Genomic DNA, 15125 nt, shown 5'->3' with positions numbered 1-15125 from the left:
GTACATCACTACATTATCATGTTTATCAAGGTCATAACATTGGATATACTATAATTTATTAATCTTTTATTTCCAATGAGTTCTTGGAAACAATTCTAAACATTCATGAAAACTATGTTTTGTCTACATTTCTATTTTGTTTTAAATATGGAAATTCTAACATTTTATGGAATTTCATGATACTTTGCACTTACCTTCTGTATAAATCCAAAGCTATTGTTCTTTTTTACAGTGAAAATGACTATGAGAATTATTAATATCACTCAAATACTTCTGTTTGATCCTTAGTCTAGTTTTGTAGGGCATCTTCAATTTATATTCAACTTTAATTTGGGAAAGAAAAGGAAAAAATAAATTTGAGAACCTTGGAAAACAATATAATCTCTAATACTTATTTTAATTGTAATGTAGTAGGTGGTAATATTTCTTACACTAAAATCAAGTAAGAAAACCTCTTGACACGAAGTTGAAATATTAAACCAGTCAAGATTCTAACCAGATTCCTACAAGATTCACTTGTAGGAATATGAACTTGAAGGATTTGAAACCTGGTTGAGATGGATCATATCATTCAGAAAGTGATAAATACAACTCACCATGAAGAAAAAATGTAAATAATCAGAATACTTTGGAGTTCTTCTGAACATTTGTCTTAACTCTCAATGGCCACTAGATGGCACCTCGTATTTGGCAACCATAACCGTTCCTTATTTCTAGAGCTTAAAATAACTGTAGCACCAGGTCAGTTCTGACAGAGCAAAAATTAATCCTGCCACGGACATCTAACACTTCCTTGTCAGATATCTAAATTTAAAATGCATGTGATTTTCTGGTCACACACAAAAATATATAATACCTTGTTATTGTTCCCAGGTGTTCTGACTTCTAAAGGAATTGTGAGATTTAAATTTTCTTAAATAGGGTATTTGATTTACATCATTCTAAAGTAGGGATTGGAACCATATTACTCTAAATATGTTTCATTCTTTAAGCATTCATTTTATTTTTCCAAGGCCAAATTAAGTTATTTAAAATTGGTTTTGTAAACTTAAAAGGCAATTGTGATCAATACTACCCTCAAAGGATTTAGAGTCATAGACCCCTGTTTTATTCATTTATTAATTCTTCAAAAACCATTTTGGAACAATATCTATGACAAAAGCATGTGCTGTGTATAGCAGCATCTGAATGTACTACTGTTTATCTTTCCAGAATACTTCATTATGAAGTAAGAAATAAAAAATTAAAACTATCCATTTAAATGCATGTCTAATGCCTAATAGCTTCTCTTAGAATGGCAGCTTTCAAGTAATTGTAGATTTTGTTAGTGAATCCAGAATAATACAATTTAAATTAAAAGAAGTTAATTTTAGGGTGAAACAAGAACATAGGTTTGTTTGTTTAAGTGTTAACTGTTACTGCCGAGATGTTTGTCTTTTTTCACATGGTTGTGTATTTTCTTTTTGTTGTTGTTTTTGGGAGGAAGTTTTTTTAGTTTTTAATTTTTTATAGTTGACACACAATGTTACATTATTTGCAGGTATACAACACTGTGGCTCTACCTCTCTATGCATTATGCTATGTTTACCTCAAGTATAGGTAGCTACCATCTGTCCTAATACATCGTTACTGCAATATCATTGACTGTATTCCCTATGCTGTGCCTTTATTCCCATGATTTATTCATTCCAAAACTAGAAGAATGGTACTCTATTTTCATACTGAGGGACAATTTAGTTGTGATATGGCCAAGGGAAGACAAATGCTCTCTTGCTTTCAGAAATACCATTTTCTCTTGCTTCTTCATTTTTATTTCTTTTATATTGTTTTTATCTTTTCTTATTCTATTTTGCTGGCTCATTTCCTTTGCCATCTTCTTCTCACTCACCATATTCTCTTCTCTTCTCTTCTCTTCTCTTCTCTTCTCTTCTCTTCTCTCCTCTTCTCATCCCACATTCCCTCAAGGTGCTCTTATCTATTTCCATGACTTTGGCTCAGAGATAATATATTAGGAATATTTCTCTGTTCTTCCTGTGCAGCTTTCCCTACTGGGCTCTAGATTAGAATATAAATTGACTGAGCATATCAGCTGACTATTTAATAGACAACTCAAAATCACCATATCTAAAACTAAAAATTTGCATCTTCCCGTAGAACAGCCTCGCCCTTCTGAAGGATCCACCCACACACCGAGGCCAGAATCCTGGAGTTCCTTAGATTTCTCCCTTGCCCTTGCCTCTTATATCACTAAGTCCTGCGGCCACTGTCTTTGAAATATCTCCTACATCTAATCCCTTCCCTTCATCCCCTTCATACTTAGTATTGCAAGTAACATTTTCTTCCATTGGTTGGCCATGTCTCTGCCCTTCAATACTCATCTTTGCTCTCTATTTTGACCTTAAACTTGAGATTGACTGAAATACTCATAGTTCCTCTCCTTTGTATTCCTCCAGCCTTTTTACACTGACTGTCCCCTTTGCCTCTCCACTTGCTTGATTCTTATTCTGGTCAACTTGTGTTCTCTTTTCAGGGTTTAGCACACCTGTGATGTTTTCCCTGTAATCACTAGGTAGAGCTGGCCATGATGACAAATCAATATGTTTACTCAATGGATATCTATCTGAGTTTTAGTTTTGTCATCAATAACATGAGAAAATAATGCACTTATATCATTACATTTTTAAGAGTAATGAAATGAATAAATCACTTATGAAAGTTCCTGGTAAGTAAGTTCCTGGTGAGTAAGTATTTACTAAATGTCAGGCATTAGTAATAATAGTATTACTAGTAGTATTGGTGTTACTGCTCCTATTACTATTAAAGTGCCTTCTGTATCCCAGGTTCTGAAGCAGGTACTAGAAATATATGAATTGATATATATAATTTGCATGTCTACCATTATTCTAGATACTAAGATCTGTCAGATTAGGGACTGCATTGTACTTAATTTTGAATATCAAATGCCTGGCTTAATCCCTAATACAGACTAGGATCCCAAGTGAATTAAGGAAAGTGGCATGTCAAAGTCCTTTACCTTGATTATTTCCATCATCATGTCAGGATATCAGTCTCAGGACAGAGTGGATTCTCTAATCTCAATTGATGGCAGAAGTGGGGAAAAACTATCTTTTGCTCTGAAATGGAATGTATAGATTAGAATTAATATATAACCACTGTTATTACTTATGTGCACTATCCATTTGGAGATGAGAGTATAATAGGATCTTGCTATCATAGTATAATCTCGGGATTGATATTAAAGAAGAATCACCACTCTGAAATTCTTTTTTTTTTTTTTTCTGTCCTGACAGTAATGACTTTGCTTGAATGTAGCATAAATTAAACCAGTCTTATATCAAATTCCACTTTCGCAGGGAATATAAAATGGGTCATGATATGTAAGTTTTCGCTATATTTCACTATCTTATAAAGGTGTAAAGAACTGCATTTTCCAGAAGTCTGAATAGTAGATAATGGTATTGCTTTAAACCATATGTACTAAGCGTTTCAAAAGGAATAAATGTGGAGGCTAATTTGATGGTTCCCTTTTTTTTCCAGAAATATTAGTATAGTTTCATGACTACTTATTAATAACTGGAAATCTTTATTTTTAATAAAGTACTTTCTTGTCATTTTAATTATGTACTTAAAAATTATCTGATGAACTTTCATTTTTAAATATATTGGTGGCACTAAAAGATTACACAGTAAAAATAATGATGTTGAACTGAAAAAAATGACTTAAGAACTGGATATGGGCAAAATATTAGCATTAACTGCACAACGTGGACTTGAAATGCTACTTTTCCACTGATGCTCCATTTGTAATGCATTTTCTTCTTCTCCCACCCAGTCTTCACTGGTTAGTAGGAAAAATTAAAACTTGAATTACAATATGTGTTTTGTTGACTTAAAAATGATCCCACCTATAACTGCTCTAGGGAACATATTAAACTAAAACAACATCTTCCAAATGTTAAAATTAACCCCAAATTAAAATTATGTATTTAGTTAAACATAGAAATGATAAAGAAAAACAAAACATAACAGGACTGCATGGAAGAGAAGAAGAATAATCTGTCTATTGATGTTGTGTCCGCAAAACCCCTAATTTTCTTGTCTTGTCTAAGTACCTTATCAAAGATATCAATGTTCTTCTCATTCAAAGTGAGTAAAGTAAGTAAACACCTATATTTCTTTCCTCCCTTCATTAAGATTCACCAAAATGACTCTAAGACATATGAAGGGGGAAAAAAACATAAATGATTCAAGAATGAGAACTTTCCATTCAACTTTATCATCAGATAAATTTTTAACAAGGATTTTTTTGAATTACACAGTAGTATGTAGTATATGTACCTTTTACAGTTAAACATAATGATACTGTAATATTTATTTATTTTAATTTATTAACACTAGAGCAGGGATTTAAAAATTAATAAATTATTTTGTACCAGGTGCTCATAATAATATGTGAACAGTAGAACGGAAATAATAATTAAATAATTAATATCAATTATTAAACACCAAATATTAATAATATTTAATACTATTATATAATTATATATTATTATTATATAATAATAAATGTATTATTCAAATGGCTAGCTCATTTGAATCTTCTAATGTAAGAAATCAATGTTTTAGTCAATTCAGAAATGTTAGATAATTGAAATGCAGACAACCAGTGTGACCTCATTATCTTGAGAAGGAAAAAAAAAAAGAATTTGAGTTATTCTAGAGTATTATGTCTAGCTCAATTTAAGATAATTATTCTTCAGTTAAGTAAATTATTCATGAAACTATCATGATCATAGTTCTGAAAATTTGGGATATGTACAACAAATGTTCTAAATCACTCATAACCTGCTATGTATGCATTATTGCCTTGCTGAATTTATCTCCAGGATATTGTCTCTTGCTGATTGTGCCAGAGACTCTCAGTTGTCTCCCAAACTTACTTTCTTGCTACAGGAAATGACTTTCCACAACAGAGGTTTGAAAATATCAAATGTCTGTTTTCTCAGACTTCTTTGCAGCAAGGGTTTGTGACCCAGTCCCGGCCAATGAGGGCTGAGGGATAGTCTGATTAAGGAAAGGCAGTTGTGTTGTCTGGGAAATACTTTACTTCCTGTTAAAATAGAGATGTGTGAAAATTTGAAATGAGAAATGTTCAAGCATCTTACGATCAGGAGATGATGGCCTGAGAAACTGACACAGCACTGACATTGTCAAACCAACATGTCTCTAGAAACAATATGTCTCTAATGAGGTATATACTTATATACTTACTGCATTGAGAAAAAAAAGAAGCACTTAGTTTACACCACTTTTATTCAGGTATTCTGTTACCTCCAGCCAAAAAACATTGTAAATGACATATGTTTATATATACAATTATGATCACAGTGTGTATCTTATCTTGTATCTTATTTTTGTCACATAATATTTTATTATCATTTTCTTATATTGATATATTCTCCTCAAAGCTGTTATTTAATGGCTATATAATGTAACATTGTATGAATATATCGTACTGAGAATTTCCATAGGCTTCACGAATATTATGGCAAATAAAATCGTATTAAGACTAATACCTTCAGTCCCAGTATTTTTGAACCCTCACTGCTTACATGAATGCTCTGTTTTATAAAGCAGGGATCTGTGCATGGGCTTCAGTTTTCAGAAAACCCCCTGTAATTATCAGCAGTATTTAGGGTATAGTTTGTGTCTATGTGTACTCTTTCTAAGGGGACAGTCCATAGTTCTTAGAACATTCTCAAAGAGAAATAATAAGGCTAAAAGTTTAAAAGTGAGCTGTTCTCTTATTCCTTAAGTCTCCTTAAAAGATAATGGAGTGCTTAAAAAATGACAATATTGTGCGAGGTATGTAACGTGTACAAATAAAATGCATGGCAAAAGCACAAGACCAGAAAAATGGAAGTATGTAATTACGAGGCTCTTCTACTATATATGAAGAGGTATAATATCATTTGAAGTTACTCTCTGATTACAGAGGTTTACTGCAAATTCTAATGCAATAACCAAACCAAATGAAGACCACCAAAGGAGATAAAATGCAATCATAAAAAATATCCTGTAATCTAAAAGAAGGCAGAAAAAGAAGAAATGAGAAGCAAACAACAGATGAGACAAAGAAGGCAAACAGCAAGATAATAGGCTTACACCCGATCATATCAATATCCAGGTAAAATGGATATAACCTACTCACTCCAATTCAGTGATAGAAGCTATTAGAGTGAGCAAAACAGGGAGACCCACTAATATGCTGCCTACAAGAAATTCGCTTTATATATAAAGACAAATAGATTAAAAATAAAAATGTGAGAAATGTTACACCATGTTAACATTAGTTTTAAAAAGATAGAATTGCCATATTAATATCAAGCAAAGTAGATTTCAGAGCAAAGTTACTCTATAATGACAAAATGGCAGTTCATCAAGAACACAAAACCATTCTAACCATTTATGCATTTGATACAGAGCTCCAAAATTCCTGTGGGCAGGGGGAAACTGGGAGACATAGGTAAATCCACAATTAAGGACAGAGATTTCAATACCCCACACTCTCAATAATTGATAGAACAACTAGACAGAAAATCAGTCTGGATATAGAAGACTTGAACAACCCCATCAACTGATTTGAACATTTGACATTTGTAGAATATTACATCCAACAACAGCAGACACATGGAATATTTACCAAACATATCAAAAGCAAATTTTAATACATTTAAAAGAATTTTGGTCATACATAGTATATTCTCTAATTACAATGGTCAGAGAACAATCATTAGCAGAAAGATCTCTTTAAAATCCCCAAAAACATAGAAACTAGTATGTTACTTCTTTTTTTTAAATTTTATTTAAAATTGTTTTTTTTTATTTATTTTTGCGACAGAGAGAGACAGCATGAGCAGGGGAGGGGCAGAGAGAGAGGGAGACACAGACTCCGAAGCAGGCTCCAGGCTCTGAGCTGTCAGCACAGAGCCTGATGCGGGGCTCGAACCCACAGACTGTGAGATCATGACCTGAGCCGATGTCGGACGCTTAACCAACTGAGCCACCCAGGCGTCCCAACTAGTATGTTATTTCTAAATAGCTAATTGAACAAAGAAGAAAGCAAAAAGAAAATTAGAGAGTATTTTGAAATGAACATAAAACACTACAGGCCGAAATTTGTGAGATGCTGCTAACACAGTAATTTATAGCACTAAAGGGTTTATAGCACTAAACTACAAAGGTTAGAAAAGAAGATTGTTCTCAAGTTAGTAACCTCATCTTCCAGCTTAAGAAACTACAAAATAAAATGAAACTAAACCAAAGGAAACAAAAGAAAATACATAATAATTAACAGCAGAAATCAATAGAATATAAAACAAACAAACAAAAAAAAATAGTAGAGAAAATCAGTGTAAACAAAAGATTGCCCTGTGAGAGAAGATCAATAAAATTGCTAAACTTCTATCCAAGCTGATCAGGGACAAAACAGAAATCACAAATTACTATCAACAGGAATGAGCAAGGTAGTATCACTAAAGAATCTTTAGATATTCAAATGAGAAAATAAATTATTACTAATATCTTTAGGCCAATATATTAGACAGCTTGGTTGAAATGAACCAATTCCTTAAAAGACACAACTACCAAAACTCATTCAAAAGGAAATACATGACCAGAATAGCCCATGTCTATTAAAGAAACTTAATTTGTAGTTAAAAACCTTTACATAGAGAAAACTCAAGGTTCAGGTGGTTTTACTGGTGAAGTCTAACAAATATTTGAGGAACAAAAACGTTGCCAATTCTAAATAAACCCATCCAGAACATAGAATATCAAAGTATTCTATGGTTTTGGCATTTTCAGATTCTAAAATTGAAAAAAAATATATCAACTTCAAGAGAAGAATAAAATTGTAGCCATTATCCCTTTTGAAAATTGATTTATACTCCTCAACAAAATATTAGCAAATAAAATCTAGCAATATATAAAAATGATAATATTTTACCAATAAGATTTATTCCTGAAATGCAAGGCTGATTTAACAATTGAAAATGTTTTCTTTTACCCTACATAGCCCACTAAACTTTTTAAAGTTTAAATCTAAACTTTTTCTTTTTCTGACCTCATGAACTTTGCATACCGTGGAATCAGAATTATTTTCCATCCATCCGTCAACACTTGGCTATTATGGACCTATCGTTCTAGGTATGGATATAATTTACTATTGACTGATCACCTACTAGGTGATCTATACCTACTAGGTGCACTACTAACAGTATTTTATTTAATATTCACTGGAAAACTAAAAGTGGAAAACTATTATGTCATAGGAGACAAAAAGCAGGCCCAAGATGTTAATGAACTTACTTTCCCAGGATGTGAAAGCAACAGGGCAAGGATTTTAATCCTTTACAATTTGTAAATCCATGATCTTCCATGTCGTGGTGAACCTCTTATAACCCCCAAACACATATTTTTCATATTTCTTTGCATTCTCACCTACTGTTCCTTCTGTTTGGAAGGAATGTCTTCCCGTTTGGTTAACTTCAAGAAACAGCATGTATTTAGAGAAACAGCATGTATTTAGAGAAACAGATATTATCAGACACTACTAGTATCAGTGTACTTGCTGGATGACAATTGGAAAAAATGTAAGAAGCTGAAATGACTTTTTTTTCTACCAAAAGATTCATATATTTTAGTTTTTTCTAAGGAAAAGAAATTAAACTAGCATGTAGAGAACACATGAAAAAATGGTTATTATAACATTACTATCTTATAATGCTTCTCAGAAACATGGAAATACGTAAGGTACTAGACAAAATAAAAACAAAATAAATCACAGCCAAGCTTAAAAAAAGAGAGAGAAAGAAAAGGAAGGGACAGAATAAAAGAGAGGGAAATTTCCTGGTGTCAAACCTGAAGGATATAGTCAAAGCCATACACCTATGTAACTGATGCCATGACAGAGCACAGGCGTATCGCGTATCAGACATGACACAGCTCCAGAGCAGTGGGGAATGAGTTACTTGCCCTTAAATGAGACTAGGAGAGTACCTTTAAACCAGTGCAAGGAAAATAGTTAGAAACAAGTGTTCTGCAAACACGTCACAGCCCTGAAGGCAGTTGCAGTCATGTAAAGAGGCCTTGAAAACACAGTCACAACAGCCAGAGAAAGTTGCAAAGTGTCTTGCTGAGTCCTGAATTTTAAAATGATGAAAAACAAAATTATAGTAAACTAATAGAAATCTAATAAAGGATAGAAATAAAGGAAAAAACGGGGAAAAAATGAAAAACAACCAAATAGAACTTTTAACATGAAAATATTGTCAGTGATGTTAAAACCACCATGGATGGACTAAACCAATTAATGATAAAATTTTAGCAATCTAAGACTACACAGAGCTTCTTAACTGGATAATGTGCATCTACCAAAAATCTACAGCAAGTTTAAATCAGCAGTGGAAAATCTAGTGGGAAATATTAGTTACAAACTTAAGTTCATAATCAGGAATCACAAGTCACAAATATTTGGAAGCACCTATGCCATAAAGGATGAAACAATAAAGCCAACAACCTGAATTTACACCTGCGGAAACAGAATTAATAGAATAATTAGAATGGGACTTTTAAATAAGTAAAATTGCTATCCTCAAAGAGAGTATTATACTATAAAAAATGAGCAGTTAGTTAAATATAAGCTACTTAATGTTTAAGAAAACAAATTAGCTACTTAATGTTTAAGAAAACAAATTGTTTAAGAAAACAAACTGTGCCTGGGTGGCTCAGTTAGTTGAGATTCCAACTTCGCCTCAGGTCATGATCTCAAGGTGGTTCATGAGTTAGAGCCCCGCATCGGGCTCACTGCTGTCAGGGCAGAGCCTGCTTCAGATCCTCTGTCCCTCCCACCCCCCTCTGCACCTCCCAGCTTATGCTCATTCTCTCTCTCTCAAAAATACGTAAACATTTAAAAAATTAGAAGCAAATATTTTTGTCTTTGTATTTTATGTAAATATTTTATGTTTTAAACAAATATTGCTTAACAAATCACAATTATTTTTCTGGACTAACAAGCTGCCATACTTATTCTATCTTCTATCTTTTACTCCTCTATGGTTTTTTTAAAGCCACTTTCAGCTTTGCAGAGTAGGAAATGAAGAGGGGAAATCATGAGGATATAGAATAAGTAATAGAAATGAAGAACAAATCCAGCTCTCTTACCTTTAGTAAGGAGACAATTAAAACCAAGAGTGAATAATTTATCCAAGGTCACATAGTCTCTTGTGGAGAGCAAGTGTTGGGATGAAAAAAAGGGGGAGAAAGAAAAGGAAAGCAGTAGAGAACACCAATTTATGTCACTCTTCTCTCTACTATCCCAAACCAAGTTTCCAAAACTATAGGGGAATCCTTTCTATAATTCTTAAGTAGGGTGAGTTTCATGTGGGGGAGAGGTTGTATGATTTCCAGTTAAGAAAGACATTCTGATCTTTGTTAGGTATTGATTAAAGTGATTTGTTGGTTCTCACGGTTAAGTGCCATTTATATTACATTCAGTGATAAGATCCCTATCACTACTCAGAATTTTTCCCAGTTCTATCACATCTGTTCTTCAGGATGGCAACACCTTTGCAGGATGTATAATGTTATACATGGAAAATCTGAGGCAATAAAAACATCATCAGTGTTAAGCCTATCCATTAAGGACCTCTTTAATTCTTACTTTGCTTTTTCTCTTTGACAGATGATGATAAGAAATGATATATTCAGCACCATATTCATAATGAAGGCCTACAGCTTGCAATCAGACACCAGAGAAAATCAGTTTATATTTGATGGCTTAGTGCCATCCTAGGGTCACAAGTGATTATGAGGGTCAAAAAAAAGACGCCAAAGCTATTTCCCAACATGTCCAATTCTTTGTCTTTGTAAGATACAAGTACCATTCTTTTCATTTATTTGAACTTTATAACTTGTATGTAACACATATCTGCATGTAAAACCAAACAAAGATAACTTATATTCAATTTATGTCATAATTTCTTGGGTTCTAAAATACCTGTGATACCATTTCTGACAAATTATAAACATTTTTCACTATAGTTCCAAATATATTTAGGAATTTGGGTTTTCTTAAGCCTGGTTCATAATTTTTATAAGCCATTAGATAGAATCTTCAACTTCCAGTCCATGTGAGCCTGGCAGGTAACAATGAGCAATGGAAGGAGTAATTATAGTAATAAATGGCATTTTTGGTCTTGAACTTCTTTATAAAACCTCATAGTTGATATCATAGTCTTTTGGAACAGCAAACCTGGGTCTTCCATTTAAATCTGTGTGATCTTGGCCAACACTTTAATTTGTTAAGCCCAGGTTCCATAATTTGTGGAGTGGGCATAATGATAATAGTACCTACTTTGTAGTTGGTCTGTAAGGATCAAGAAAATAATGTATATATAATATTTGACAAGGTTTCTGGCTCACAGAAGGAACTTTATATAAAGTTTAGATGCTACATTATCACCATCATCATCACTCTAACTGCCTTATTGGAAGGTGGTTACTTCCAATAACAGGATTATGGAGCGTTCAGATGCCTTCCTCTTGGCAGCCATTATAAGCACGCTGCAAAAACGCATGCTCCTTTCCATCCACTTGACAGCCTCACAGATTTAGCTATTATTGCATGACAGTTGCTGATGACACTGGACCTCATGACTTTGCCAATTGCCACAACTGGAGCCTGCTAATGACACTCAGGTTACTGTCCAGTTCCACCAATACCACTCACACTTATTTTGGCAGGCCTGCTCCACGTCTCCACTAGTGGTGCCCTTCTCACCAAGCTGCTTTCAGAAAAGTCTTGCTCTCTCAATTTTTAAACACTGTTACAGTCCTCCTGTTAGAGTCTGCCTTCCTTCACCTCCCATAACAATGATAAATGAGAAAATGTCTTTGTAAGCACATTGCTCAGAATCTAGCAAAAGAGAGGGACATGTTAACAACTGGCTATAAAACAATGTGATAAGTTTCATTTGCTATAATCTTACTTGCTTTTCTTTTCCTTTCACGTGATGTTTATGTTTCTGTCTCTCCAGTTCCCATGTCACAATGATAGGTCAGATCATAGGCTTAACTGTCTAATTGGCCTTCCTGTCTCCCTCCTCCTTTTCATCCAACACATCACTGTTAGATTAATCTTTCCAATGGACTGTTTGACGCAAGAGATCTTTCACCAGTTGCTTAAGAAAAGGGGACTTTAAAGGAAATTGGACTCAAAAGTTTTTTCAACTAGTTGATATGATTAAATACCCACTGGTATGTGAGAGAGTGCACTTATTACATCCCACCCTCACCTTAGTATTTTTTTCTGAAACTTACAAAAACATTAAAGTGATGGACTCCTCCATCTGCTGAATGGTGCTCCTGAGCTATCCTCCACAACAGCTGGCTCACCAGGATGGACTGCTCAGTGACCAACTGAGATTTAGGCGGGTGGGCAAACTCCTCAGGCCTCTGACTTACAGTTGAAATGAGAAGGTTTCTCTCTTTAGCAAGCCCCTTCCTCCAAACACATAGCCCAAGACCTTCCGTTTGTGCTGCTTATCAAACTATTGTCTTTTGGCCTAAACCCACTGTTTTATGCTAGGCTCTGTGATGCTAGTGCTTGGACTCCACAAAGATCATTTCTACATTTTACCTCCATGGTGAAGGCTCCTGTTCTCTGCCAATAGGGATTACTAGAGAGATGCTGCTAGGTTGCTTTAAGAAGAGTCTTGGTCTCTTCTGTTTTGATTCCTATTCCTCTGAGCGTCATCCTAGCAATGATTCTTCATCCTGATAGTCATGATTCCTTCCTGTAGTAACAGCTGGATCTGGTTTGTAGATTTTCACACACTTGCAAAACCAGATTCATCATGGACCACTTCCTCCACCATGAAACAGCAAAACCAGCAGAATGACACCTCTTCTTCAGACGTTTGGGTTTTAGGCTCATGGGGACCCTCTTCTATACTCTTGAGTCTCAACTCTATGGAACCCCTCTTCTAAATTTCATTGATTGAAACCACTTCCCTTCTTACCCTTTAGTTACTCATCCCTTAGTTGCTCAGTGACAGCATAGGATTCCCTTTTGGCCTGTAGATTTTCTAGTTAACAAGTTCCTACTGGGTTAGCAATTCTTTATATTAAATTTCTTTGTTTAGATAACTGGTGCAGTTTCTGTTCCCTGGCTGGACTCCTTCCGATACACCATAATTAAACTATCCATCCGATGATTCTTTTTGCCTCCTCCCAATTTCTCCAGAAAATGTAGAGTGTATGTAAGGTAGAAGTAGGGGTGGCAGGAGGCATAGCCTGTTCAGGAGCACCCCCACTGCACATCCAGTTACACCACACCCATGGACAACTTTCTGTTAGATGGAGAGACTTGGGGATACTACATGTGTTTTTTTGTCCCTCTGCCTGTAAATTTTATCAATGAACCTGCTTTGCACCTACACCATATTTCGTTTGTGGAGTTTGTCCCATCTCTGACCTAACAAACAGAAGCAGGTGCAGTATAGAAGATATCCAGAAAATGTTTAATAAATGGGTAAATTAAAATTCATTAGTTGTTTTAAGAGAGAAATTAAGATAAATTAAGATAGATAAATTAAGAAATTAAGAGAAATTAAGAGAGAAGTTAAGCTCATAAGTGTTTCAGGCAAATAATTCAAACTTCTGTTGCTAATACCAGCTCCTTCTAAGAATCTTGATTAGATCATTCCCCAAATGCAGTGACACCTTCTAATAGGCTCTGCATATATAAGTTAATGTGTTGCATTATCGAACTACTTTTTCTGATCTCCAGAAACATCCTTATTACACTCAAATACACCATGATTTTCTGATATTTTCCTCTTCTTCTTTTTTTTTTTTTCTGTTTCAGGGTTGGTACCAGCACTAACTCAAGTAATACCTTCTGAATATTATGATTCCTGCTTTGCAAGATCCTTCTTCCAAGTTCTCAGATCAGTAAACCTATCCTCATTTAATTTTGTTTGCAAACCACATTTCTTCTTTGTCAGCTGGCTCCCTGTTAGGTTATTTCAACAGCTAAGATGACAAGAGAAGAAGTTTCCTTACTCCTGTTTGCTTGTCCCTCTCTGCATCTCCACAAGAGTTCTTCCCCTGGTAGTGACTGTTGGTTCTTGTCTCTCCCACACTCCCTGAAATAGACTCATATAATCCCTCCAGAATACTAGCACCAGTTGGCAGGCACCCTTTCTTAGAATTCTGAATTCCAATTTCTGGGGCAGCCTCCTTTATGATCTTAAGATAGATGACCAGCACAGAGCACCAGCTAGATCACTCTCCCACCACAGAGGTCTGAATTTTAACTCTGTAGGATCTTTCCTCCATTTTGTTGGGGTACTATCACCAGCTAAGTAACTCACTCTGCTCAAAAGTCCTGCTCCTAGCTCTGCAATGTACTTTCTCCAAGCTCCCAAGGTACAGACCCAGCCAGGCAATATCTCCTTAGCATTTTGAGTCCCAGCAATTTGGGGTCCCTTCTCTAAGCTTTAAGATTCTAATAATTGGGATGCCTGGGTGGCTCAAACAACTAAGTGTCTGACTTCAGCTCAGGTCATGATCTTGTAGTTTGTGAGTTTGAGCCCCGGATCAGGCTCTCTGCTGTCAGAGAGCATCAGATCCCACTTAGGATCCTTGGTTCCCTCTCTCTCTGTGCCTTCCCTGCTCATGCTCTCTCTCTCAAACATAAATAAACATTAAAAAATTTTTAAAAAAGATTCTAATAACTCAACCTCTGTGTAACCTCTGTAATATTTCTCTTCTGTATTGTTTGTCCTCCAACATTCTAAACTTGCTGTTTAGCCAACATTCTATATTAATATTTCTCTCTTAAATGAACTATGTTGAAATATGCTTTTCCATCTGGATCCTGACTGATATAGTCACATTCTTGGTACAAAATAATGACACCAATATTGCCACAGCTAACTGACAGAGGATGAGTGCTGGTCCCAAGAACTCAGGCCACAAAGCCAGACTACCTTGCTCCATATCCCAAGTCTAAGTCTTGCTAGCTTTGTCAGGTTGAG

At 34.8% G+C, this 15125-nt stretch overlaps 2 long non-coding RNA genes across 7 annotated transcripts in view; one reads left to right on the top strand and one right to left on the bottom strand.

Moving 5' to 3' along the window:
* LOC147583102 (uncharacterized) overlaps nt 1–15125 on the bottom strand; it is an 86331-nt gene that overhangs the window by 2337 nt on the left and 68869 nt on the right. Inside the window, exons 2-3 of one of the 2 annotated variants that reach the window (XR_015245467.1) lie at nt 3035–3134; nt 1172–2055 (exon numbers count right to left, since the gene is read on the bottom strand). This is a non-coding gene — a long non-coding RNA (uncharacterized LOC147583102). Of the gene's footprint in view, nt 1–1171; nt 2056–3034; nt 3135–15125 lie in introns of those variants that run through there. The other variant, XR_015245468.1, reaches the window with a different exon arrangement.
* Nucleotides 1–15125, top strand: part of LOC147583103 (uncharacterized) — a 623699-nt gene that overhangs the window by 547172 nt on the left and 61402 nt on the right. The window lies entirely within an intron of this gene.

Source organism: Puma concolor, chromosome A2, assembly GCF_028749965.1.
Source record: "Puma concolor isolate L17-30 chromosome A2, mPumCon1.1.hap2, whole genome shotgun sequence".
NCBI classification, from domain to species: Eukaryota; Metazoa; Chordata; class Mammalia; order Carnivora; family Felidae; genus Puma; species Puma concolor.
Note: the sequence above shows the minus strand (reverse complement) of the source record. Positions and strands in the feature narration are given on the sequence as shown.